Source organism: Staurois parvus, unplaced genomic scaffold, assembly GCF_062004578.1.
Source record: "Staurois parvus isolate SC_StPar_1 unplaced genomic scaffold, SC_StPar_1.0 ptg000020l, whole genome shotgun sequence".
Taxonomy (NCBI): domain Eukaryota; kingdom Metazoa; phylum Chordata; class Amphibia; order Anura; family Ranidae; genus Staurois; species Staurois parvus.
In genome coordinates this window covers 5846870-5868827 of record NW_028317816.1, presented here as the reverse complement: position 1 = coordinate 5868827, position 21958 = coordinate 5846870, and the positions used below count along the sequence as shown (strand labels likewise).

Genomic DNA, 21958 nt, shown 5'->3' with positions numbered 1-21958 from the left:
CGTAACATTTGTCAAGAAGTTCCTCACAACTGTTCTGTGCCTGTGCTGACACAAGTCTGCCTTTGGCACGAGCACAGTGTCTGGGTGTGGTGCTGTGGCTTAGTTGGTTAAAGCGCCTGTCTAGTAAATAGGAGATCCTGAGTTCGACTCTCAGCAGCGCCTTTCTTTGGCTGCAGATTAAGCCTTTGAAAAGGTTTTAAGAGTGGCCTCGGGAGCTTTTTGCCACAATGGCATGGTTTAGGCAGCAGCCCTGCTCTTGATGCTTCCAGCTGATCTCTTCAAAGCCCTGCGAGTTTGCTGGACCTTTTAGCCTAGGTTATGCCAGCCTGGTGTCCACGGCAAGCACAAAACAGTGCACCTTTAGACGAAGGGCTCGATGAGGATGGGATTCGAACCCATGCATGCAGAGCACAATGGATTAGCAGTCCATCGCCTTAACCACTCGGCCACCTCATCCACAGCAAGCTTGCGAGCTTTGATTTTGGGAGCTGCATGTCACAAGCAGAAACTTGAGGAAAAGACACAAGCAGGATGCCGTTTCTCACCTCCTAATAGAGCACCTTGCTTCCGTGCTGTCAATTCATTGTGACAAAAGCTTCATTCTTCCTTTTCTGCCAAGGGTATAATCAAATGTTACAAATGCAATCAAGGGTGTAAAGCAAGTCACAAGTAGTAATGCTCACCAACTTTGCTGCAGACACGCAGTCTAACGGCATGGAATTAGGAAGCGTCAACAGGTGCAAAATGTCATGTATTCCCCATCTTTTTTTTTCACTTTCTGCTGTTCCTTTTTTATTGGCTCTAGATGATGAACTGTGCCCGCGTCAAGAGAAATTCGCCTGGATGGAGCCACTCTTTTGCCAGGACATTCAGAGATGTAGCTCAACCATCAATTTCAAGTCTACACTTTTCTCCTACCTGGCTGGCATTTTTACATGAATGCAAAGTGTTTGACTGTGGTTGGGGTCCCAAAACTCTTGTCACCGCTTCAGTATCTGTTCCCTTTGACTTCACCTCGGGCAATGATTCATTTGGTTAAAAGACACATGCAGGATGTCTTTCCACAAATAGTCATATTCACAAACTCCTCTTGGCGATCATGAATTCAAACGTCAAGGGTGGAGGATGTATGAAAAATGGCAGCGTTCCTATTTTTCTTCCCCATCTTTGTTCATTTTCAGCCTGTTGATTAGCTCTAGATCAAGGACTCTGTGTTCTTCCAAAAACAGGAGGATGTCTGCCTGCTGTCTTCCAAGGGACAAATGAAAAGTTAGAAGCGTAAGAAACGGTCTGAAGCAAGATGCAGATAGTTTCCTTCCCCAAATCTTTTTGCCCGCATGCATTTCATCTTCACGGGAGTGGAAGCCAAAAGATGGGCAAATTGGTTTTTCCCACCTTCTTTTATTTTCGGTCCATTGTTTGATTCTAGAGCACAGACTCTGCCTGTTTAAAATAAGATTAGGTGGGATTGGCCCACTGTTACCTCTTGACTTCACAAGAGATATCTGAGTTGTAGCCTTGGCTCTTAAACCTTTTAGCAAAAATGAAGCAATGTACAAAGCTGGAAAGTTTTCAAGCTACTCGTAAGCTGGTTTTTCTTGGCACCAAACAGCTAAGAAAAATAAGCAATGAAAAAAGAAGAAAAAGAAAAAAACAACAACTTTTGGAGGAGTGATGAGTTCAAAAGGACGTTGCATAGTCTCCTTTGCTATCTCCTCCTCTGCCTTTCATGCTGCGTTAGAGATTTTGAAGCTTGATGTGCGTAACATTTGTCAAGAAGTTCCTCACAACTGTTCTGTGCCTGTGCTGACACAAGTCTGCCTTTGGCACGAGCACAGTGTCTTGGTGTGGTGCTGTGGCTTAGTTGGTTAAAGCGCCTGTCTAGTAAACAGGAGATCCTGAGTTCGACTCTCAGCAGCGCCTTTCTTTGGCTGCAGATTAAGCCCTTGAAAAGGTTTTAAGAGTGGCCTCGGGAGCTTTTTGCCACAATGGCATGGTTTAGGCAGCAGCCCTGCTCTTGATGCTTCCAGCTGATCTCTTCAAAGCCCTGCGAGTTTGCTGGACCTTTTAGCCTAGGTTATGCCAGCCTGGTGTCCACGGCAAGCACAAAACAGTGCACCTTTAGACGAAGGGCTCGATGAGGATGGGATTCGAACCCATGCATGCAGAGCACAATGGATTAGCAGTCCATCGCCTTAACCACTCGGCCACCTCATCCACAGCAAGCTTGCGAGCTTTGATTTTGGGAGCTGCATGTCACAAGCAGAAACTTGAGGAAAAGACACAAGCAGGATGCCGTTTCTCACCTCCTAATAGAGCACCTTGCTTCCATGCTGTCAATTCATTGTGACAAAAGCTTCATTCTTCCTTTTCTGCCAAGGGTATAATCAAATGTTACAAATGCAATCAAGGGTGTAAAGCAAGTCACAAGTAGTAATGCTCACCAACTTTGCTGCAGACACGCAGTCTAACGGCATGGAATTAGGAAGCGTCAACAGGTGCAAAATGTCATGTATTCCCCATCTTTTTTTTTCACTTTCTGCTGTTCCTTTTTTATTGGCTCTAGATGATGAACTGTGCCCGCGTCAAGAGAAATTCGCCTGGATGGAGCCACTCTTTTGCCAGGACATTCAGTGATGTAGCTCAACCATCAATTTCAAGTCTACACTTTTCTCCTACCTGGCTGGCATTTTTACATGAATGCAAAGTGTTTGACTGTGGTTGGGGTCCCAAAACTCTTGTCACCGCTTCAGTATCTGTTCCCTTTGACTTCACCTCGGGCAATGATTCATTTGGTTAAAAGACACATGCAGGATGTCTTTCCACAAATAGTCATATTCACAAACTCCTCTTGGCGATCATGAATTCAAACGTCAAGGGTGGAGGATGTATGAAAAATGGCAGCGTTCCTATTTTTCTTCCCCATCTTTGTTCATTTTCAGCCTGTTGATTAGCTCTAGATCAAGGACTCTGTGTTCTTCCAAAAACAGGAGGATGTCTGCCTGCTGTCTTCCAAGGGACAAATGAAAAGTTAGAAGCGTAAGAAACGGTCTGAAGCAAGATGCAGATAGTTTCCTTCCCCAAATCTTTTTGCCCGCATGCATTTCATCTTCACGGGAGTGGAAGCCAAAAGATGGGCAAATTGGTTTTTCCCACCTTCTTTTATTTTCGGTTCATTGTTTGATTCTAGAGCACAGACTCTGCCTGTTTAAAATAAGATTAGGTGGGATTGGCCCACTGTTACCTCTTGACTTCACAAGAGATATCTGAGTTGTAGCCTTGGCTCTTAAACCTTTTAGCAAAAATGAAGCAATGTACAAAGCTGGAAAGTTTTCAAGCTACTCGTAAGCTGGTTTTTCTTGGCACCAAACAGCTAAGAAAAATAAGCAATGAAAAAAGAAGAAAAAGAAAAAAACAACAACTTTTGGAGGAGTGATGAGTTCAAAAGGACGTTGCATAGTCTCCTTTGCTATCTCCTCCTCTGCCTTTCATGCTGCGTTAGAGATTTTGAAGCTTGATGTGCGTAACATTTGTCAAGAAGTTCCTCACAACTGTTCTGTGCCTGTGCTGACACAAGTCTGCCTTTGGCACGAGCACAGTGTCTGGGTGTGGTGCTGTGGCTTAGTTGGTTAAAGCGCCTGTCTAGTAAACAGGAGATCCCGAGTTCGACTCTCAGCAGCGCCTTTCTTTGGCTGCAGATTAAGCCTTTGAAAAGGTTTTAAGAGTGGCCTCGGGAGCTTTTTGCCACAATGGCATGGTTTAGGCAGCAGCCCTGCTCTTGATGCTTCCAGCTGATCTCTTCAAAGCCCTGCGAGTTTGCTGGACCTTTTAGCCTAGGTTATGCCAGCCTGGTGTCCACGGCAAGCACAAAACAGTGCACCTTTAGACGAAGGGCTCGATGAGAATGGGATTCGAACCCATGCATGCAGAGCACAATGGATTAGCAGTCCATCGCCTTAACCACTCGGCCACCTCATCCACAGCAAGCTTGCGAGCTTTGATTTTGGGAGCTGCATGTCACAAGCAGAAACTTGAGGAAAAGACACAAGCAGGATGCCGTTTCTCACCTCCTAATAGAGCACCTTGCTTCCGTGCTGTCAATTCATTGTGACAAAAGCTTCATTCTTCCTTTTCTGCCAAGGGTATAATCAAATGTTACAAATGCAATCAAGGGTGTAAAGCAAGTCACAAGTAGTAATGCTCACCAACTTTGCTGCAGACACGCAGTCTAACGGCATGGAATTAGGAAGCGTCAACAGGTGCAAAATGTCATGTATTCCCCATCTTTTTTTTTCACTTTCTGCTGTTCCTTTTTTATTGGCTCTAGATGATGAACTGTGCCCGCGTCAAGAGAAATTCGCCTGGATGGAGCCACTCTTTTGCCAGGACATTCAGAGATGTAGCTCAACCATCAATTTCAAGTCTACACTTTTCTCCTACCTGGCTGGCATTTTTACATGAATGCAAAGTGTTTGACTGTGGTTGGGGTCCCAAAACTCTTGTCACCGCTTCAGTATCTGTTCCCTTTGACTTCACCTCGGGCAATGATTCATTTGGTTAAAAGACACATGCAGGATGTCTTTCCACAAATAGTCATATTCACAAACTCCTCTTGGCGATCATGAATTCAAACGTCAAGGGTGGAGGATGTATGAAAAATGGCAGCGTTCCTATTTTTCTTCCCCATCTTTGTTCATTTTCAGCCTGTTGATTAGCTCTAGATCAAGGACTCTGTGTTCTTCCAAAAACAGGAGGATGTCTGCCTGCTGTCTTCCAAGGGACAAATGAAAAGTTAGAAGCGTAAGAAACGGTCTGAAGCAAGATGCAGATAGTTTCCTTCCCCAAATCTTTTTGCCCGCATGCATTTCATCTTCACGGGAGTGGAAGCCAAAAGATGGGCAAATTGGTTTTTCCCACCTTCTTTTATTTTCGGTCCATTGTTTGATTCTAGAGTACAGACTCTGCCTGTTTAAAATAAGATTAGGTGGGATTGGCCCACTGTTACCTCTTGACTTCACAAGAGATATCTGAGTTGTAGCCTTGGCTCTTAAACCTTTTAGCAAAAATGAAGCAATGTACAAAGCTGGAAAGTTTTCAAGCTACTCGTAAGCTGGTTTTTCTTGGCACCAAACAGCTAAGAAAAATAAGCAATGAAAAAAGAAGAAAAAGAAAAAAACAACAACTTTTGGAGGAGTGATGAGTTCAAAAGGACGTTGCATAGTCTCCTTTGCTATCTCCTCCTCTGCCTTTCATGCTGCGTTAGAGATTTTGAAGCTTGATGTGCGTAACATTTGTCAAGAAGTTCCTCACAACTGTTCTGTGCCTGTGCTGACACAAGTCTGCCTTTGGCACGAGCACAGTGTCTTGGTGTGGTGCTGTGGCTTAGTTGGTTAAAGCGCCTGTCTAGTAAACAGGAGATCCTGAGTTCGACTCTCAGCAGCGCCTTTCTTTGGCTGCAGATTAAGCCTTTGAAAAGGTTTTAAGAGTGGCCTCGGGAGCTTTGTGCCGCAATGGCATGGTTTAGGCAGCAGCCCTGCTCTTGATTCTTCCAGCTGATCTCTTCAAAGCCCTGCGAGTTTGCTGGACCTTTTAGCCTAGGTTATGCCAGCCTGGTGTCCACGGCAAGCACAAAACAGTGCACCTTTAGACGAAGGGCTCGATGAGGATGGGATTCGAACCCATGCATGCAGAGCACAATGGATTAGCAGTCCATCGCCTTAACCACTCGGCCACCTCATCCACAGCAAGCTTGCGAGCTTTGATTTTGGGAGCTGCATGTCACAAGCAGAAACTTGAGGAAAAGACACAAGCAGGATGCCGTTTCTCACCTCTTAATAGAGCACCTTGCTTCCGTGCTGTCAATTCATTGTGACAAAAGCTTCATTCTTCCTTTTCTGCCAAGGGTATAATCAAATGTTACAAATGCAATCAAGGGTGTAAAGCAAGTCACAAGTAGTAATGCTCACCAACTTTGCTGCAGACACGCAGTCTAACGGCATGGAATTAGGAAGCGTCAACAGGTGCAAAATGTCATGTATTCCCCATCTTTTTTTTCACTTTCTGCTGTTCCTTTTTTATTGGCTCTAGATGATGAACTGTGCCCGCGTCAAGAGAAATTCGCCTGGATGGAGCCACTCTTTTGCCAGGACATTCAGAGATGTAGCTCAACCATCAATTTCAAGTCTACACTTTTCTCCTACCTGGCTGGCATTTTTACATGAATGCAAAGTGTTTGACTGTGGTTGGGGTCCCAAAACTCTTGTCACCGCTTCAGTATCTGTTCCCTTTGACTTCACCTCGGGCAATGATTCATTTGGTTAAAAGACACATGCAGGATGTCTTTCCACAAATAGTCATATTCACAAACTCCTCTTGGCGATCATGAATTCAAACGTCAAGGGTGGAGGATGTATGAAAAATGGCAGCGTTCCTATTTTTCTTCCCCATCTTTGTTCATTTTCAGCCTGTTGATTAGCTCTAGATCAAGGACTCTGTGTTCTTCCAAAAACAGGAGGATGTCTGCCTGCTGTCTTCCAAGGGACAAATGAAAAGTTAGAAGCGTAAGAAACGGTCTGAAGCAAGATGCAGATAGTTTCCTTCCCCAAATCTTTTTGCCCGCATGCATTTCATCTTCACGGGAGTGGAAGCCAAAAGATGGGCAAATTGGTTTTTCCCACCTTCTTTTATTTTCGGTCCATTGTTTGATTCTAGAGTACAGACTCTGCCTGTTTAAAATAAGATTAGGTGGGATTGGCCCACTGTTACCTCTTGACTTCACAAGAGATATCTGAGTTGTAGCCTTGGCTCTTAAACCTTTTAGCAAAAATGAAGCAATGTACAAAGCTGGAAAGTTTTCAAGCTACTCGTAAGCTGGTTTTTCTTGGCACCAAACAGCTAAGAAAAATAAGCAATGAAAAAAGAAGAAAAAGAAAAAAACAACAACTTTTGGAGGAGTGATGAGTTCAAAAGGACGTTGCATAGTCTCCTTTGCTATCTCCTCCTCTGCCTTTCATGCTGCGTTAGAGATTTTGAAGCTTGATGTGCGTAACATTTGTCAAGAAGTTCCTCACAACTGTTCTGTGCCTGTGCTGACACAAGTCTGCCTTTGGCACGAGCACAGTGTCTTGGTGTGGTGCTGTGGCTTAGTTGGTTAAAGCGCCTGTCTAGTAAACAGGAGATCCTGAGTTCAACTCTCAGCAGCGCCTTTCTTTGGCTGCAGATTAAGCCTTTGAAAAGGTTTTAAGAGTGGCCTCGGGAGCTTTTTGCCACAATGGCATGGTTTAGGCAGCAGCCCTGCTCTTGATGCTTCCAGCTGATCTCTTCAAAGCCCTGCGAGTTTGCTGGACCTTTTAGCCTAGGTTATGCCAGCCTGGTGTCCACGGCAAGCACAAAACAGTGCACCTTTAGACGAAGGGCTCGATGAGGATGGGATTCGAACCCATGCATGCAGAGCACAATGGATTAGCAGTCCATCGCCTTAACCACTCGGCCACCTCATCCACAGCAAGCTTGCGAGCTTTGATTTTGGGAGCTGCATGTCACAAGCAGAAACTTGAGGAAAAGACACAAGCAGGATGCCGTTTCTCACCTCCTAATAGAGCACCTTGCTTCCGTGCTGTCAATTCATTGTGACAAAAGCTTCATTCTTCCTTTTCTGCCAAGGGTATAATCAAATGTTACAAATGCAATCAAGGGTGTAAAGCAAGTCACAAGTAGTAATGCTCACCAACTTTGCTGCAGACACGCAGTCTAACGGCATGGAATTAGGAAGCGTCAACAGGTGCAAAATGTCATGTATTCCCCATCTTTTTTTTTCACTTTCTGCTGTTCCTTTTTTATTGGCTCTAGATGATGAACTGTGCCCGCGTCAAGAGAAATTCGCCTGGATGGAGCCACTCTTTTGCCAGGACATTCAGAGATGTAGCTCAACCATCAATTTCAAGTCTACACTTTTCTCCTACCTGGCTGGCATTTTTACATGAATGCAAAGTGTTTGACTGTGGTTGGGGTCCCAAAACTCTTGTCACCGCTTCAGTATCTGTTCCCTTTGACTTCACCTCGGGCAATGATTCATTTGGTTAAAAGACACATGCAGGATGTCTTTCCACAAATAGTCATATTCACAAACTCCTCTTGGCGATCATGAATTCAAACGTCAAGGGTGGAGGATGTATGAAAAATGGCAGCGTTCCTATTTTTCTTCCCCATCTTTGTTCATTTTCAGCCTGTTGATTAGCTCTAGATCAAGGACTCTGTGTTCTTCCAAAAACAGGAGGATGTCTGCCTGCTGTCTTCCAAGGGACAAATGAAAAGTTAGAAGCGTAAGAAACGGTCTGAAGCAAGATGCAGATAGTTTCCTTCCCCAAATCTTTTTGCCCGCATGCATTTCATCTTCACGGGAGTGGAAGCCAAAAGATGGGCAAATTGGTTTTTCCCACCTTCTTTTATTTTCGGTCCATTGTTTGATTCTAGAGCACAGACTCTGCCTGTTTAAAATAAGATTAGGTGGGATTGGCCCACTGTTACCTCTTGACTTCACAAGAGATATCTGAGTTGTAGCCTTGGCTCTTAAACCTTTTAGCAAAAATGAAGCAATGTACAAAGCTGGAAAGTTTTCAAGCTACTCGTAAGCTGGTTTTTCTTGGCACCAAACAGCTAAGAAAAATAAGCAATGAAAAAAGAAGAAAAAGAAAAAAACAACAACTTTTGGAGGAGTGATGAGTTCAAAAGGACGTTGCATAGTCTCCTTTGCTATCTCCTCCTCTGCCTTTCATGCTGCGTTAGAGATTTTGAAGCTTGATGTGCGTAACATTTGTCAAGAAGTTCCTCACAACTGTTCTGTGCCTGTGCTGACACAAGTCTGCCTTTGGCACGAGCACAGTGTCTGGGTGTGGTGCTGTGGCTTAGTTGGTTAAAGCGCCTGCCTAGTAAACAGGAGATCCTGAGTTCGATTCTCAGCAGCGCCTTTCTTTGGCTGCAGATTAAGCCTTTGAAAAGGTTTTAAGAGTGGCCTCGGGAGCTTTTTGCCACAATGGCATGGTTTAGGCAGCAGCCCTGCTCTTGATGCTTCCAGCTGATCTCTTCAAAGCCCTGCGAGTTTGCTGGACCTTTTAGCCTAGGTTATGCCAGCCTGGTGTCCACGGCAAGCACAAAACAGTGCACCTTTAGACAAAGGGCTCGATGAGGATGGGATTCGAACCCATGCATGCAGAGCACAATGGATTAGCAGTCCATCGCCTTAACCACTCGGCCACCTCATCCACAGCAAGCTTGCGAGCTTTGATTTTGGGAGCTGCATGTCACAAGCAGAAACTTGAGGAAAAGACACAAGCAGGATGCCGTTTCTCACCTCCTAATAGAGCACCTTGCTTCCGTGCTGTCAATTCATTGTGACAAAAGCTTCATTCTTCCTTTTCTGCCAAGGGTATAATCAAATGTTACAAATGCAATCAAGGGTGTAAAGCAAGTCACAAGTAGTAATGCTCACCAACTTTGCTGCAGACACGCAGTCTAACGGCATGGAATTAGGAAGCGTCAACAGGTGCAAAATGTCATGTATTCCCCATCTTTTTTTTTCACTTTCTGCTGTTCCTTTTTTATTGGCTCTAGATGATGAACTGTGCCCGCGTCAAGAGAAATTCGCCTGGATGGAGCCACTCTTTTGCCAGGACATTCAGAGATGTAGCTCAACCATCAATTTCAAGTCTACACTTTTCTCCTACCTGGCTGGCATTTTTACATGAATGCAAAGTGTTTGACTGTGGTTGGGGTCCCAAAACTCTTGTCACCGCTTCAGTATCTGTTCCCTTTGACTTCACCTCGGGCAATGATTCATTTGGTTAAAAGACACATGCAGGATGTCTTTCCACAAATAGTCATATTCACAAACTCCTCTTGGCGATCATGAATTCAAACGTCAAGGGTGGAGGATGTATGAAAAATGGCAGCGTTCCTATTTTTCTTCCCCATCTTTGTTCATTTTCAGCCTGTTGATTAGCTCTAGATCAAGGACTCTGTGTTCTTCCAAAAACAGGAGGATGTCTGCCTGCTGTCTTCCAAGGGACAAATGAAAAGTTAGAAGCGTAAGAAACGGTCTGAAGCAAGATGCAGATAGTTTCCTTCCCCAAATCTTTTTGCCCGCATGCATTTCATCTTCACGGGAGTGGAAGCCAAAAGATGGGCAAATTGGTTTTTCCCACCTTCTTTTATTTTCGGTCCATTGTTTGATTCTAGAGTACAGACTCTGCCTGTTTAAAATAATATTAGGTGGGATTGGCCCACTGTTACCTCTTGACTTCACAAGAGATATCTGAGTTGTAGCCTTGGCTCTTAAACCTTTTAGCAAAAATGAAGCAATGTACAAAGCTGGAAAGTTTTCAAGCTACTCGTAAGCTGGTTTTTCTTGGCACCAAACAGCTAAGAAAAATAAGCAATGAAAAAAGAAGAAAAAGAAAAAAACAACAACTTTTGGAGGAGTGATGAGTTCAAAAGGACGTTGCATAGTCTCCTTTGCTATCTCCTCCTCTGCCTTTCATGCTGCGTTAGAGATTTTGAAGCTTGATGTGCGTAACATTTGTCAAGAAGTTCCTCACAACTGTTCTGTGCCTGTGCTGACACAAGTCTGCCTTTGGCACGAGCACAGTGTCTGGGTGTGGTGCTGTGGCTTAGTTGGTTAAAGCGCCTGCCTAGTAAACAGGAGATCCCGAGTTCGACTCTCAGCAGCGCCTTTCTTTGGCTGCAGATTAAGCCTTTGAAAAGGTTTTAAGAGTGGCCTCGGGAGCTTTTTGCCGCAATGGCATGGTTTAGGCAGCAGCCCTGCTCTTGATGCTTCCAGCTGATCTCTTCAAAGCCCTGCGAGTTTGCTGGACCTTTTAGCCTAGGTTATGCCAGCCTGGTGTCCACGGCAAGCACAAAACAGTGCACCTTTAGACGAAGGGCTCGATGAGGATGGGATTCGAACCCATGCATGCAGAGCACAATGGATTAGCAGTCCATCGCCTTAACCACTCGGCCACCTCATCCACAGCAAGCTTGCGAGCTTTGATTTTGGGAGCTGCATGTCACAAGCAGAAACTTGAGGAAAAGACACAAGCAGGATGCCGTTTCTCACCTCCTAATAGAGCACCTTGCTTCCGTGCTGTCAATTCATTGTGACAAAAGCTTCATTCTTCCTTTTCTGCCAAGGGTATAATCAAATGTTACAAATGCAATCAAGGGTGTAAAGCAAGTCACAAGTAGTAATGCTCACCAACTTTGCTGCAGACACGCAGTCTAACGGCATGGAATTAGGAAGCGTCAACAGGTGCAAAATGTCATGTATTCCCCATCTTTTTTTTTCACTTTCTGCTGTTCCTTTTTTATTGGCTCTAGATGATGAACTGTGCCCGCGTCAAGAGAAATTCGCCTGGATGGAGCCACTCTTTTGCCAGGACATTCAGAGATGTAGCTCAACCATCAATTTCAAGTCTACACTTTTCTCCTACCTGGCTGGCATTTTTACATGAATGCAAAGTGTTTGACTGTGGTTGGGGTCCCAAAACTCTTGTCACCGCTTCAGTATCTGTTCCCTTTGACTTCACCTCGGGCAATGATTCATTTGGTTAAAAGACACATGCAGGATGTCTTTCCACAAATAGTCATATTCACAAACTCCTCTTGGCGATCATGAATTCAAACGTCAAGGGTGGAGGATGTATGAAAAATGGCAGCGTTCCTATTTTTCTTCCCCATCTTTGTTCATTTTCAGCCTGTTGATTAGCTCTAGATCAAGGACTCTGTGTTCTTCCAAAAACAGGAGGATGTCTGCCTGCTGTCTTCCAAGGGACAAATGAAAAGTTAGAAGCGTAAGAAACGGTCTGAAGCAAGATGCAGATAGTTTCCTTCCCCAAATCTTTTTGCCCGCATGCATTTCATCTTCACGGGAGTGGAAGCCAAAAGATGGGCAAATTGGTTTTTCCCACCTTCTTTTATTTTCGGTCCATTGTTTGATTCTAGAGCACAGACTCTGCCTGTTTAAAATAAGATTAGGTGGGATTGGCCCACTGTTACCTCTTGACTTCACAAGAGATATCTGAGTTGTAGCCTTGGCTCTTAAACCTTTTAGCAAAAATGAAGCAATGTACAAAGCTGGAAAGTTTTCAAGCTACTCGTAAGCTGGTTTTTCTTGGCACCAAACAGCTAAGAAAAATAAGCAATGAAAAAAGAAGAAAAAGAAAAAAACAACAACTTTTGGAGGAGTGATGAGTTCAAAAGGACGTTGCATAGTCTCCTTTGCTATCTCCTCCTCTGCCTTTCATGCTGCGTTAGAGATTTTGAAGCTTGATGTGCGTAACATTTGTCAAGAAGTTCCTCACAACTGTTCTGTGCCTGTGCTGACACAAGTCTGCCTTTGGCACGAGCACAGTGTCTGGGTGTGGTGCTGTGGCTTAGTTGGTTAAAGCGCCTGTCTAGTAAATAGGAGATCCTGAGTTCGACTCTCAGCAGCGCCTTTCTTTGGCTGCAGATTAAGCCTTTGAAAAGGTTTTAAGAGTGGCCTCGGGAGCTTTTTGCCACAATGGCATGGTTTAGGCAGCAGCCCTGCTCTTGATGCTTCCAGCTGATCTCTTCAAAGCCCTGCGAGTTTGCTGGACCTTTTAGCCTAGGTTATGCCAGCCTGGTGTCCACGGCAAGCACAAAACAGTGCACCTTTAGACGAAGGGCTCGATGAGGATGGGATTCGAACCCATGCATGCAGAGCACAATGGATTAGCAGTCCATCGCCTTAACCACTCGGCCACCTCATCCACAGCAAGCTTGCGAGCTTTGATTTTGGGAGCTGCATGTCACAAGCAGAAACTTGAGGAAAAGACACAAGCAGGATGCCGTTTCTCACCTCCTAATAGAGCACCTTGCTTCCGTGCTGTCAATTCATTGTGACAAAAGCTTCATTCTTCCTTTTCTGCCAAGGGTATAATCAAATGTTACAAATGCAATCAAGGGTGTAAAGCAAGTCACAAGTAGTAATGCTCACCAACTTTGCTGCAGACACGCAGTCTAACGGCATGGAATTAGGAAGCGTCAACAGGTGCAAAATGTCATGTATTCCCCATCTTTTTTTTTCACTTTCTGCTGTTCCTTTTTTATTGGCTCTAGATGATGAACTGTGCCCGCGTCAAGAGAAATTCGCCTGGATGGAGCCACTCTTTTGCCAGGACATTCAGAGATGTAGCTCAACCATCAATTTCAAGTCTACACTTTTCTCCTACCTGGCTGGCATTTTTACATGAATGCAAAGTGTTTGACTGTGGTTGGGGTCCCAAAACTCTTGTCACCGCTTCAGTATCTGTTCCCTTTGACTTCACCTCGGGCAATGATTCATTTGGTTAAAAGACACATGCAGGATGTCTTTCCACAAATAGTCATATTCACAAACTCCTCTTGGCGATCATGAATTCAAACGTCAAGGGTGGAGGATGTATGAAAAATGGCAGCGTTCCTATTTTTCTTCCCCATCTTTGTTCATTTTCAGCCTGTTGATTAGCTCTAGATCAAGGACTCTGTGTTCTTCCAAAAACAGGAGGATGTCTGCCTGCTGTCTTCCAAGGGACAAATGAAAAGTTAGAAGCGTAAGAAACGGTCTGAAGCAAGATGCAGATAGTTTCCTTCCCCAAATCTTTTTGCCCGCATGCATTTCATCTTCACGGGAGTGGAAGCCAAAAGATGGGCAAATTGGTTTTTCCCACCTTCTTTTATTTTCGGTCCATTGTTTGATTCTAGAGCACAGACTCTGCCTGTTTAAAATAAGATTAGGTGGGATTGGCCCACTGTTACCTCTTGACTTCACAAGAGATATCTGAGTTGTAGCCTTGGCTCTTAAACCTTTTAGCAAAAATGAAGCAATGTACAAAGCTGGAAAGTTTTCAAGCTACTCGTAAGCTGGTTTTTCTTGGCACCAAACAGCTAAGAAAAATAAGCAATGAAAAAAGAAGAAAAAGAAAAAAACAACAACTTTTGGAGGAGTGATGAGTTCAAAAGGACGTTGCATAGTCTCCTTTGCTATCTCCTCCTCTGCCTTTCATGCTGCGTTAGAGATTTTGAAGCTTGATGTGCGTAACATTTGTCAAGAAGTTCCTCACAACTGTTCTGTGCCTGTGCTGACACAAGTCTGCCTTTGGCACGAGCACAGTGTCTTGGTGTGGTGCTGTGGCTTAGTTGGTTAAAGCGCCTGTCTAGTAAACAGGAGATCCTGAGTTCGACTCTCAGCAGCGCCTTTCTTTGGCTGCAGATTAAGCCCTTGAAAAGGTTTTAAGAGTGGCCTCGGGAGCTTTTTGCCACAATGGCATGGTTTAGGCAGCAGCCCTGCTCTTGATGCTTCCAGCTGATCTCTTCAAAGCCCTGCGAGTTTGCTGGACCTTTTAGCCTAGGTTATGCCAGCCTGGTGTCCACGGCAAGCACAAAACAGTGCACCTTTAGACGAAGGGCTCGATGAGGATGGGATTCGAACCCATGCATGCAGAGCACAATGGATTAGCAGTCCATCGCCTTAACCACTCGGCCACCTCATCCACAGCAAGCTTGCGAGCTTTGATTTTGGGAGCTGCATGTCACAAGCAGAAACTTGAGGAAAAGACACAAGCAGGATGCCGTTTCTCACCTCCTAATAGAGCACCTTGCTTCCATGCTGTCAATTCATTGTGACAAAAGCTTCATTCTTCCTTTTCTGCCAAGGGTATAATCAAATGTTACAAATGCAATCAAGGGTGTAAAGCAAGTCACAAGTAGTAATGCTCACCAACTTTGCTGCAGACACGCAGTCTAACGGCATGGAATTAGGAAGCGTCAACAGGTGCAAAATGTCATGTATTCCCCATCTTTTTTTTCACTTTCTGCTGTTCCTTTTTTATTGGCTCTAGATGATGAACTGTGCCCGCGTCAAGAGAAATTCGCCTGGATGGAGCCACTCTTTTGCCAGGACATTCAGTGATGTAGCTCAACCATCAATTTCAAGTCTACACTTTTCTCCTACCTGGCTGGCATTTTTACATGAATGCAAAGTGTTTGACTGTGGTTGGGGTCCCAAAACTCTTGTCACCGCTTCAGTATCTGTTCCCTTTGACTTCACCTCGGGCAATGATTCATTTGGTTAAAAGACACATGCAGGATGTCTTTCCACAAATAGTCATATTCACAAACTCCTCTTGGCGATCATGAATTCAAACGTCAAGGGTGGAGGATGTATGAAAAATGGCAGCGTTCCTATTTTTCTTCCCCATCTTTGTTCATTTTCAGCCTGTTGATTAGCTCTAGATCAAGGACTCTGTGTTCTTCCAAAAACAGGAGGATGTCTGCCTGCTGTCTTCCAAGGGACAAATGAAAAGTTAGAAGCGTAAGAAACGGTCTGAAGCAAGATGCAGATAGTTTCCTTCCCCAAATCTTTTTGCCCGCATGCATTTCATCTTCACGGGAGTGGAAGCCAAAAGATGGGCAAATTGGTTTTTCCCACCTTCTTTTATTTTCGGTTCATTGTTTGATTCTAGAGCACAGACTCTGCCTGTTTAAAATAAGATTAGGTGGGATTGGCCCACTGTTACCTCTTGACTTCACAAGAGATATCTGAGTTGTAGCCTTGGCTCTTAAACCTTTTAGCAAAAATGAAGCAATGTACAAAGCTGGAAAGTTTTCAAGCTACTCGTAAGCTGGTTTTTCTTGGCACCAAACAGCTAAGAAAAATAAGCAATGAAAAAAGAAGAAAAAGAAAAAAACAACAACTTTTGGAGGAGTGATGAGTTCAAAAGGACGTTGCATAGTCTCCTTTGCTATCTCCTCCTCTGCCTTTCATGCTGCGTTAGAGATTTTGAAGCTTGATGTGCGTAACATTTGTCAAGAAGTTCCTCACAACTGTTCTGTGCCTGTGCTGACACAAGTCTGCCTTTGGCACGAGCACAGTGTCTGGGTGTGGTGCTGTGGCTTAGTTGGTTAAAGCGCCTGTCTAGTAAACAGGAGATCCCGAGTTCGACTCTCAGCAGCGCCTTTCTTTGGCTGCAGATTAAGCCTTTGAAAAGGTTTTAAGAGTGGCCTCGGGAGCTTTTTGCCACAATGGCATGGTTTAGGCAGCAGCCCTGCTCTTGATGCTTCCAGCTGATCTCTTCAAAGCCCTGCGAGTTTGCTGGACCTTTTAGCCTAGGTTATGCCAGCCTGGTGTCCACGGCAAGCACAAAACAGTGCACCTTTAGACGAAGGGCTCGATGAGGATGGGATTCGAACCCATGCATGCAGAGCACAATGGATTAGCAGTCCATCGCCTTAACCACTCGGCCACCTCATCCACAGCAAGCTTGCGAGCTTTGATTTTGGGAGCTGCATGTCACAAGCAGAAACTTGAGGAAAAGACACAAGCAGGATGCCGTTTCTCACCTCCTAATAGAGCACCTTGCTTCCGTGCTGTCAATTCATTGTGACAAAAGCTTCATTCTTCCTTTTCTGCCAAGGGTATAATCAAATGTTACAAATGCAATCAAGGGTGTAAAGCAAGTCACAAGTAGTAATGCTCACCAACTTTGCTGCAGACACGCAGTCTAACGGCATGGAATTAGGAAGCGTCAACAGGTGCAAAATGTCATGTATTCCCCATCTTTTTTTTTCACTTTCTGCTGTTCCTTTTTTATTGGCTCTAGATGATGAACTGTGCCCGCGTCAAGAGAAATTCGCCTGGATGGAGCCACTCTTTTGCCAGGACATTCAGAGATGTAGCTCAACCATCAATTTCAAGTCTACACTTTTCTCCTACCTGGCTGGCATTTTTACATGAATGCAAAGTGTTTGACTGTGGTTGGGGTCCCAAAACTCTTGTCACCGCTTCAGTATCTGTTCCCTTTGACTTCACCTCGGGCAATGATTCATTTGGTTAAAAGACACATGCAGGATGTCTTTCCACAAATAGTCATATTCACAAACTCCTCTTGGCGATCATGAATTCAAACGTCAAGGGTGGAGGATGTATGAAAAATGGCAGCGTTCCTATTTTTCTTCCCCATCTTTGTTCATTTTCAGCCTGTTGATTAGCTCTAGATCAAGGACTCTGTGTTCTTCCAAAAACAGGAGGATGTCTGCCTGCTGTCTTCCAAGGGACAAATGAAAAGTTAGAAGCGTAAGAAACGGTCTGAAGCAAGATGCAGATAGTTTCCTTCCCCAAATCTTTTTGCCCGCATGCATTTCATCTTCACGGGAGTGGAAGCCAAAAGATGGGCAAATTGGTTTTTCCCACCTTCTTTTATTTTCGGTCCATTGTTTGATTCTAGAGTACAGACTCTGCCTGTTTAAAATAAGATTAGGTGGGATTGGCCCACTGTTACCTCTTGACTTCACAAGAGATATCTGAGTTGTAGCCTTGGCTCTTAAACCTTTTAGCAAAAATGAAGCAATGTACAAAGCTGGAAAGTTTTCAAGCTACTCGTAAGCTGGTTTTTCTTGGCACCAAACAGCTAAGAAAAATAAGCAATGAAAAAAGAAGAAAAAGAAAAAAACAACAACTTTTGGAGGAGTGATGAGTTCAAAAGGACGTTGCATAGTCTCCTTTGCTATCTCCTCCTCTGCCTTTCATGCTGCGTTAGAGATTTTGAAGCTTGATGTGCGTAACATTTGTCAAGAAGTTCCTCACAACTGTTCTGTGCCTGTGCTGACACAAGTCTGCCTTTGGCACGAGCACAGTGTCTTGGTGTGGTGCTGTGGCTTAGTTGGTTAAAGCGCCTGTCTAGTAAACAGGAGATCCTGAGTTCGACTCTCAGCAGCGCCTTTCTTTGGCTGCAGATTAAGCCTTTGAAAAGGTTTTAAGAGTGGCCTCGGGAGCTTTGTGCCGCAATGGCATGGTTTAGGCAGCAGCCCTGCTCTTGATTCTTCCAGCTGATCTCTTCAAAGCCCTGCGAGTTTGCTGGACCTTTTAGCCTAGGTTATGCCAGCCTGGTGTCCACGGCAAGCACAAAACAGTGCACCTTTAGACGAAGGGCTCGATGAGGATGGGATTCGAACCCATGCATGCAGAGCACAATGGATTAGCAGTCCATCGCCTTAACCACTCGGCCACCTCATCCACAGCAAGCTTGCGAGCTTTGATTTTGGGAGCTGCATGTCACAAGCAGAAACTTGAGGAAAAGACACAAGCAGGATGCCGTTTCTCACCTCTTAATAGAGCACCTTGCTTCCGTGCTGTCAATTCATTGTGACAAAAGCTTCATTCTTCCTTTTCTGCCAAGGGTATAATCAAATGTTACAAATGCAATCAAGGGTGTAAAGCAAGTCACAAGTAGTAATGCTCACCAACTTTGCTGCAGACACGCAGTCTAACGGCATGGAATTAGGAAGCGTCAACAGGTGCAAAATGTCATGTATTCCCCATCTTTTTTTTCACTTTCTGCTGTTCCTTTTTTATTGGCTCTAGATGATGAACTGTGCCCGCGTCAAGAGAAATTCGCCTGGATGGAGCCACTCTTTTGCCAGGACATTCAGAGATGTAGCTCAACCATCAATTTCAAGTCTACACTTTTCTCCTACCTGGCTGGCATTTTTACATGAATGCAAAGTGTTTGACTGTGGTTGGGGTCCCAAAACTCTTGTCACCGCTTCAGTATCTGTTCCCTTTGACTTCACCTCGGGCAATGATTCATTTGGTTAAAAGACACATGCAGGATGTCTTTCCACAAATAGTCATATTCACAAACTCCTCTTGGCGATCATGAATTCAAACGTCAAGGGTGGAGGATGTATGAAAAATGGCAGCGTTCCTATTTTTCTTCCCCATCTTTGTTCATTTTCAGCCTGTTGATTAGCTCTAGATCAAGGACTCTGTGTTCTTCCAAAAACAGGAGGATGTCTGCCTGCTGTCTTCCAAGGGACAAATGAAAAGTTAGAAGCGTAAGAAACGGTCTGAAGCAAGATGCAGATAGTTTCCTTCCCCAAATCTTTTTGCCCGCATGCATTTCATCTTCACGGGAGTGGAAGCCAAAAGATGGGCAAATTGGTTTTTCCCACCTTCTTTTATTTTCGGTCCATTGTTTGATTCTAGAGTACAGACTCTGCCTGTTTAAAATAAGATTAGGTGGGATTGGCCCACTGTTACCTCTTGACTTCACAAGAGATATCTGAGTTGTAGCCTTGGCTCTTAAACCTTTTAGCAAAAATGAAGCAATGTACAAAGCTGGAAAGTTTTCAAGCTACTCGTAAGCTGGTTTTTCTTGGCACCAAACAGCTAAGAAAAATAAGCAATGAAAAAAGAAGAAAAAGAAAAAAACAACAACTTTTGGAGGAGTGATGAGTTCAAAAGGACGTTGCATAGTCTCCTTTGCTATCTCCTCCTCTGCCTTTCATGCTGCGTTAGAGATTTTGAAGCTTGATGTGCGTAACATTTGTCAAGAAGTTCCTCACAACTGTTCTGTGCCTGTGCTGACACAAGTCTGCCTTTGGCACGAGCACAGTGTCTTGGTGTGGTGCTGTGGCTTAGTTGGTTAAAGCGCCTGTCTAGTAAACAGGAGATCCTGAGTTCAACTCTCAGCAGCGCCTTTCTTTGGCTGCAGATTAAGCCTTTGAAAAGGTTTTAAGAGTGGCCTCGGGAGCTTTTTGCCACAATGGCATGGTTTAGGCAGCAGCCCTGCTCTTGATGCTTCCAGCTGATCTCTTCAAAGCCCTGCGAGTTTGCTGGACCTTTTAGCCTAGGTTATGCCAGCCTGGTGTCCACGGCAAGCACAAAACAGTGCACCTTTAGACGAAGGGCTCGATGAGGATGGGATTCGAACCCATGCATGCAGAGCACAATGGATTAGCAGTCCATCGCCTTAACCACTCGGCCACCTCATCCACAGCAAGCTTGCGAGCTTTGATTTTGGGAGCTGCATGTCACAAGCAGAAACTTGAGGAAAAGACACAAGCAGGATGCCGTTTCTCACCTCCTAATAGAGCACCTTGCTTCCGTGCTGTCAATTCATTGTGACAAAAGCTTCATTCTTCCTTTTCTGCCAAGGGTATAATCAAATGTTACAAATGCAATCAAGGGTGTAAAGCAAGTCACAAGTAGTAATGCTCACCAACTTTGCTGCAGACACGCAGTCTAACGGCATGGAATTAGGAAGCGTCAACAGGTGCAAAATGTCATGTATTCCCCATCTTTTTTTTTCACTTTCTGCTGTTCCTTTTTTATTGGCTCTAGATGATGAACTGTGCCCGCGTCAAGAGAAATTCGCCTGGATGGAGCCACTCTTTTGCCAGGACATTCAGAGATGTAGCTCAACCATCAATTTCAAGTCTACACTTTTCTCCTACCTGGCTGGCATTTTTACATGAATGCAAAGTGTTTGACTGTGGTTGGGGTCCCAAAACTCTTGTCACCGCTTCAGTATCTGTTCCCTTTGACTTCACCTCGGGCAATGATTCATTTGGTTAAAAGACACATGCAGGATGTCTTTCCACAAATAGTCATATTCACAAACTCCTCTTGGCGATCATGAATTCAAACGTCAAGGGTGGAGGATGTATGAAAAATGGCAGCGTTCCTATTTTTCTTCCCCATCTTTGTTCATTTTCAGCCTGTTGATTAGCTCTAGATCAAGGACTCTGTGTTCTTCCAAAAACAGGAGGATGTCTGCCTGCTGTCTTCCAAGGGACAAATGAAAAGTTAGAAGCGTAAGAAACGGTCTGAAGCAAGATGCAGATAGTTTCCTTCCCCAAATCTTTTTGCCCGCATGCATTTCATCTTCACGGGAGTGGAAGCCAAAAGATGGGCAAATTGGTTTTTCCCACCTTCTTTTATTTTCGGTCCATTGTTTGATTCTAGAGCACAGACTCTGCCTGTTTAAAATAAGATTAGGTGGGATTGGCCCACTGTTACCTCTTGACTTCACAAGAGATATCTGAGTTGTAGCCTTGGCTCTTAAACCTTTTAGCAAAAATGAAGCAATGTACAAAGCTGGAAAGTTTTCAAGCTACTCGTAAGCTGGTTTTTCTTGGCACCAAACAGCTAAGAAAAATAAGCAATGAAAAAAGAAGAAAAAGAAAAAAACAACAACTTTTGGAGGAGTGATGAGTTCAAAAGGACGTTGCATAGTCTCCTTTGCTATCTCCTCCTCTGCCTTTCATGCTGCGTTAGAGATTTTGAAGCTTGATGTGCGTAACATTTGTCAAGAAGTTCCTCACAACTGTTCTGTGCCTGTGCTGACACAAGTCTGCCTTTGGCACGAGCACAGTGTCTGGGTGTGGTGCTGTGGCTTAGTTGGTTAAAGCGCCTGCCTAGTAAACAGGAGATCCTGAGTTCGACTCTCAGCAGCGCCTTTCTTTGGCTGCAGATTAAGCCTTTGAAAAGGTTTTAAGAGTGGCCTCGGGAGCTTTTTGCCACAATGGCATGGTTTAGGCAGCAGCCCTGCTCTTGATGCTTCCAGCTGATCTCTTCAAAGCCCTGCGAGTTTGCTGGACCTTTTAGCCTAGGTTATGCCAGCCTGGTGTCCACGGCAAGCACAAAACAGTGCACCTTTAGACGAAGGGCTCGATGAGGATGGGATTCGAACCCATGCATGCAGAGCACAATGGATTAGCAGTCCATCGCCTTAACCACTCGGCCACCTCATCCACAGCAAGCTTGCGAGCTTTGATTTTGGGAGCTGCATGTCACAAGCAGAAACTTGAGGAAAAGACACAAGCAGGATGCCGTTTCTCACCTCCTAATAGAGCACCTTGCTTCCGTGCTGTCAATTCATTGTGACAAAAGCTTCATTCTTCCTTTTCTGCCAAGGGTATAATCAAATGTTACAAATGCAATCAAGGGTGTAAAGCAAGTCACAAGTAGTAATGCTCACCAACTTTGCTGCAGACACGCAGTCTAACGGCATGGAATTAGGAAGCGTCAACAGGTGCAAAATGTCATGTATTCCCCATCTTTTTTTTTCACTTTCTGCTGTTCCTTTTTTATTGGCTCTAGATGATGAACTGTGCCCGCGTCAAG

At 44.5% G+C, this 21958-nt stretch overlaps 22 non-coding genes across 22 annotated transcripts; 10 read left to right on the top strand and 12 right to left on the bottom strand.

Annotated features, from left to right (window-relative positions):
- The first annotated feature begins 88 nt into the window (after nt 1-88).
- Nucleotides 89-162, top strand: TRNAT-AGU (transfer RNA threonine (anticodon AGU)). Its single transcript has one exon. It is a non-coding gene; the product is annotated as a tRNA-Thr (tRNA).
- Nucleotides 163-374: 212 nt separating this feature from the next.
- Nucleotides 375-456, bottom strand: TRNAS-GCU (transfer RNA serine (anticodon GCU)). Its single transcript has one exon. It is a non-coding gene; the product is annotated as a tRNA-Ser (tRNA).
- Nucleotides 457-1849: 1393 nt separating this feature from the next.
- TRNAT-AGU (transfer RNA threonine (anticodon AGU)) lies at nt 1850-1923 on the top strand. The gene has a single exon. It is a non-coding gene; the product is annotated as a tRNA-Thr (tRNA).
- Nucleotides 1924-2135: 212 nt separating this feature from the next.
- Nucleotides 2136-2217, bottom strand: TRNAS-GCU (transfer RNA serine (anticodon GCU)). The gene has a single exon. It is a non-coding gene; the product is annotated as a tRNA-Ser (tRNA).
- Nucleotides 2218-5371: 3154 nt separating this feature from the next.
- On the top strand, nt 5372-5445 carry TRNAT-AGU (transfer RNA threonine (anticodon AGU)). The gene has a single exon. It is a non-coding gene; the product is annotated as a tRNA-Thr (tRNA).
- Nucleotides 5446-5657: 212 nt separating this feature from the next.
- Nucleotides 5658-5739, bottom strand: TRNAS-GCU (transfer RNA serine (anticodon GCU)). Its single transcript has one exon. It is a non-coding gene; the product is annotated as a tRNA-Ser (tRNA).
- Nucleotides 5740-7131: 1392 nt separating this feature from the next.
- TRNAT-AGU (transfer RNA threonine (anticodon AGU)) lies at nt 7132-7205 on the top strand. Its single transcript has one exon. It is a non-coding gene; the product is annotated as a tRNA-Thr (tRNA).
- A 212-nt stretch (nt 7206-7417) lies between these two features.
- On the bottom strand, nt 7418-7499 carry TRNAS-GCU (transfer RNA serine (anticodon GCU)). The gene has a single exon. It is a non-coding gene; the product is annotated as a tRNA-Ser (tRNA).
- A 1393-nt stretch (nt 7500-8892) lies between these two features.
- On the top strand, nt 8893-8966 carry TRNAT-AGU (transfer RNA threonine (anticodon AGU)). The gene has a single exon. It is a non-coding gene; the product is annotated as a tRNA-Thr (tRNA).
- Nucleotides 8967-9178: 212 nt separating this feature from the next.
- Nucleotides 9179-9260, bottom strand: TRNAS-GCU (transfer RNA serine (anticodon GCU)). Its single transcript has one exon. It is a non-coding gene; the product is annotated as a tRNA-Ser (tRNA).
- A 1679-nt stretch (nt 9261-10939) lies between these two features.
- Nucleotides 10940-11021, bottom strand: TRNAS-GCU (transfer RNA serine (anticodon GCU)). The gene has a single exon. It is a non-coding gene; the product is annotated as a tRNA-Ser (tRNA).
- Nucleotides 11022-12414: 1393 nt separating this feature from the next.
- TRNAT-AGU (transfer RNA threonine (anticodon AGU)) lies at nt 12415-12488 on the top strand. Its single transcript has one exon. It is a non-coding gene; the product is annotated as a tRNA-Thr (tRNA).
- Nucleotides 12489-12700: 212 nt separating this feature from the next.
- TRNAS-GCU (transfer RNA serine (anticodon GCU)) lies at nt 12701-12782 on the bottom strand. Its single transcript has one exon. It is a non-coding gene; the product is annotated as a tRNA-Ser (tRNA).
- A 1393-nt stretch (nt 12783-14175) lies between these two features.
- On the top strand, nt 14176-14249 carry TRNAT-AGU (transfer RNA threonine (anticodon AGU)). The gene has a single exon. It is a non-coding gene; the product is annotated as a tRNA-Thr (tRNA).
- A 212-nt stretch (nt 14250-14461) lies between these two features.
- On the bottom strand, nt 14462-14543 carry TRNAS-GCU (transfer RNA serine (anticodon GCU)). Its single transcript has one exon. It is a non-coding gene; the product is annotated as a tRNA-Ser (tRNA).
- Nucleotides 14544-16221: 1678 nt separating this feature from the next.
- Nucleotides 16222-16303, bottom strand: TRNAS-GCU (transfer RNA serine (anticodon GCU)). Its single transcript has one exon. It is a non-coding gene; the product is annotated as a tRNA-Ser (tRNA).
- A 1393-nt stretch (nt 16304-17696) lies between these two features.
- On the top strand, nt 17697-17770 carry TRNAT-AGU (transfer RNA threonine (anticodon AGU)). The gene has a single exon. It is a non-coding gene; the product is annotated as a tRNA-Thr (tRNA).
- Nucleotides 17771-17982: 212 nt separating this feature from the next.
- Nucleotides 17983-18064, bottom strand: TRNAS-GCU (transfer RNA serine (anticodon GCU)). The gene has a single exon. It is a non-coding gene; the product is annotated as a tRNA-Ser (tRNA).
- Nucleotides 18065-19456: 1392 nt separating this feature from the next.
- On the top strand, nt 19457-19530 carry TRNAT-AGU (transfer RNA threonine (anticodon AGU)). Its single transcript has one exon. It is a non-coding gene; the product is annotated as a tRNA-Thr (tRNA).
- A 212-nt stretch (nt 19531-19742) lies between these two features.
- Nucleotides 19743-19824, bottom strand: TRNAS-GCU (transfer RNA serine (anticodon GCU)). Its single transcript has one exon. It is a non-coding gene; the product is annotated as a tRNA-Ser (tRNA).
- Nucleotides 19825-21217: 1393 nt separating this feature from the next.
- TRNAT-AGU (transfer RNA threonine (anticodon AGU)) lies at nt 21218-21291 on the top strand. Its single transcript has one exon. It is a non-coding gene; the product is annotated as a tRNA-Thr (tRNA).
- Nucleotides 21292-21503: 212 nt separating this feature from the next.
- On the bottom strand, nt 21504-21585 carry TRNAS-GCU (transfer RNA serine (anticodon GCU)). The gene has a single exon. It is a non-coding gene; the product is annotated as a tRNA-Ser (tRNA).
- Nucleotides 21586-21958: the final 373 nt, after the last annotated feature.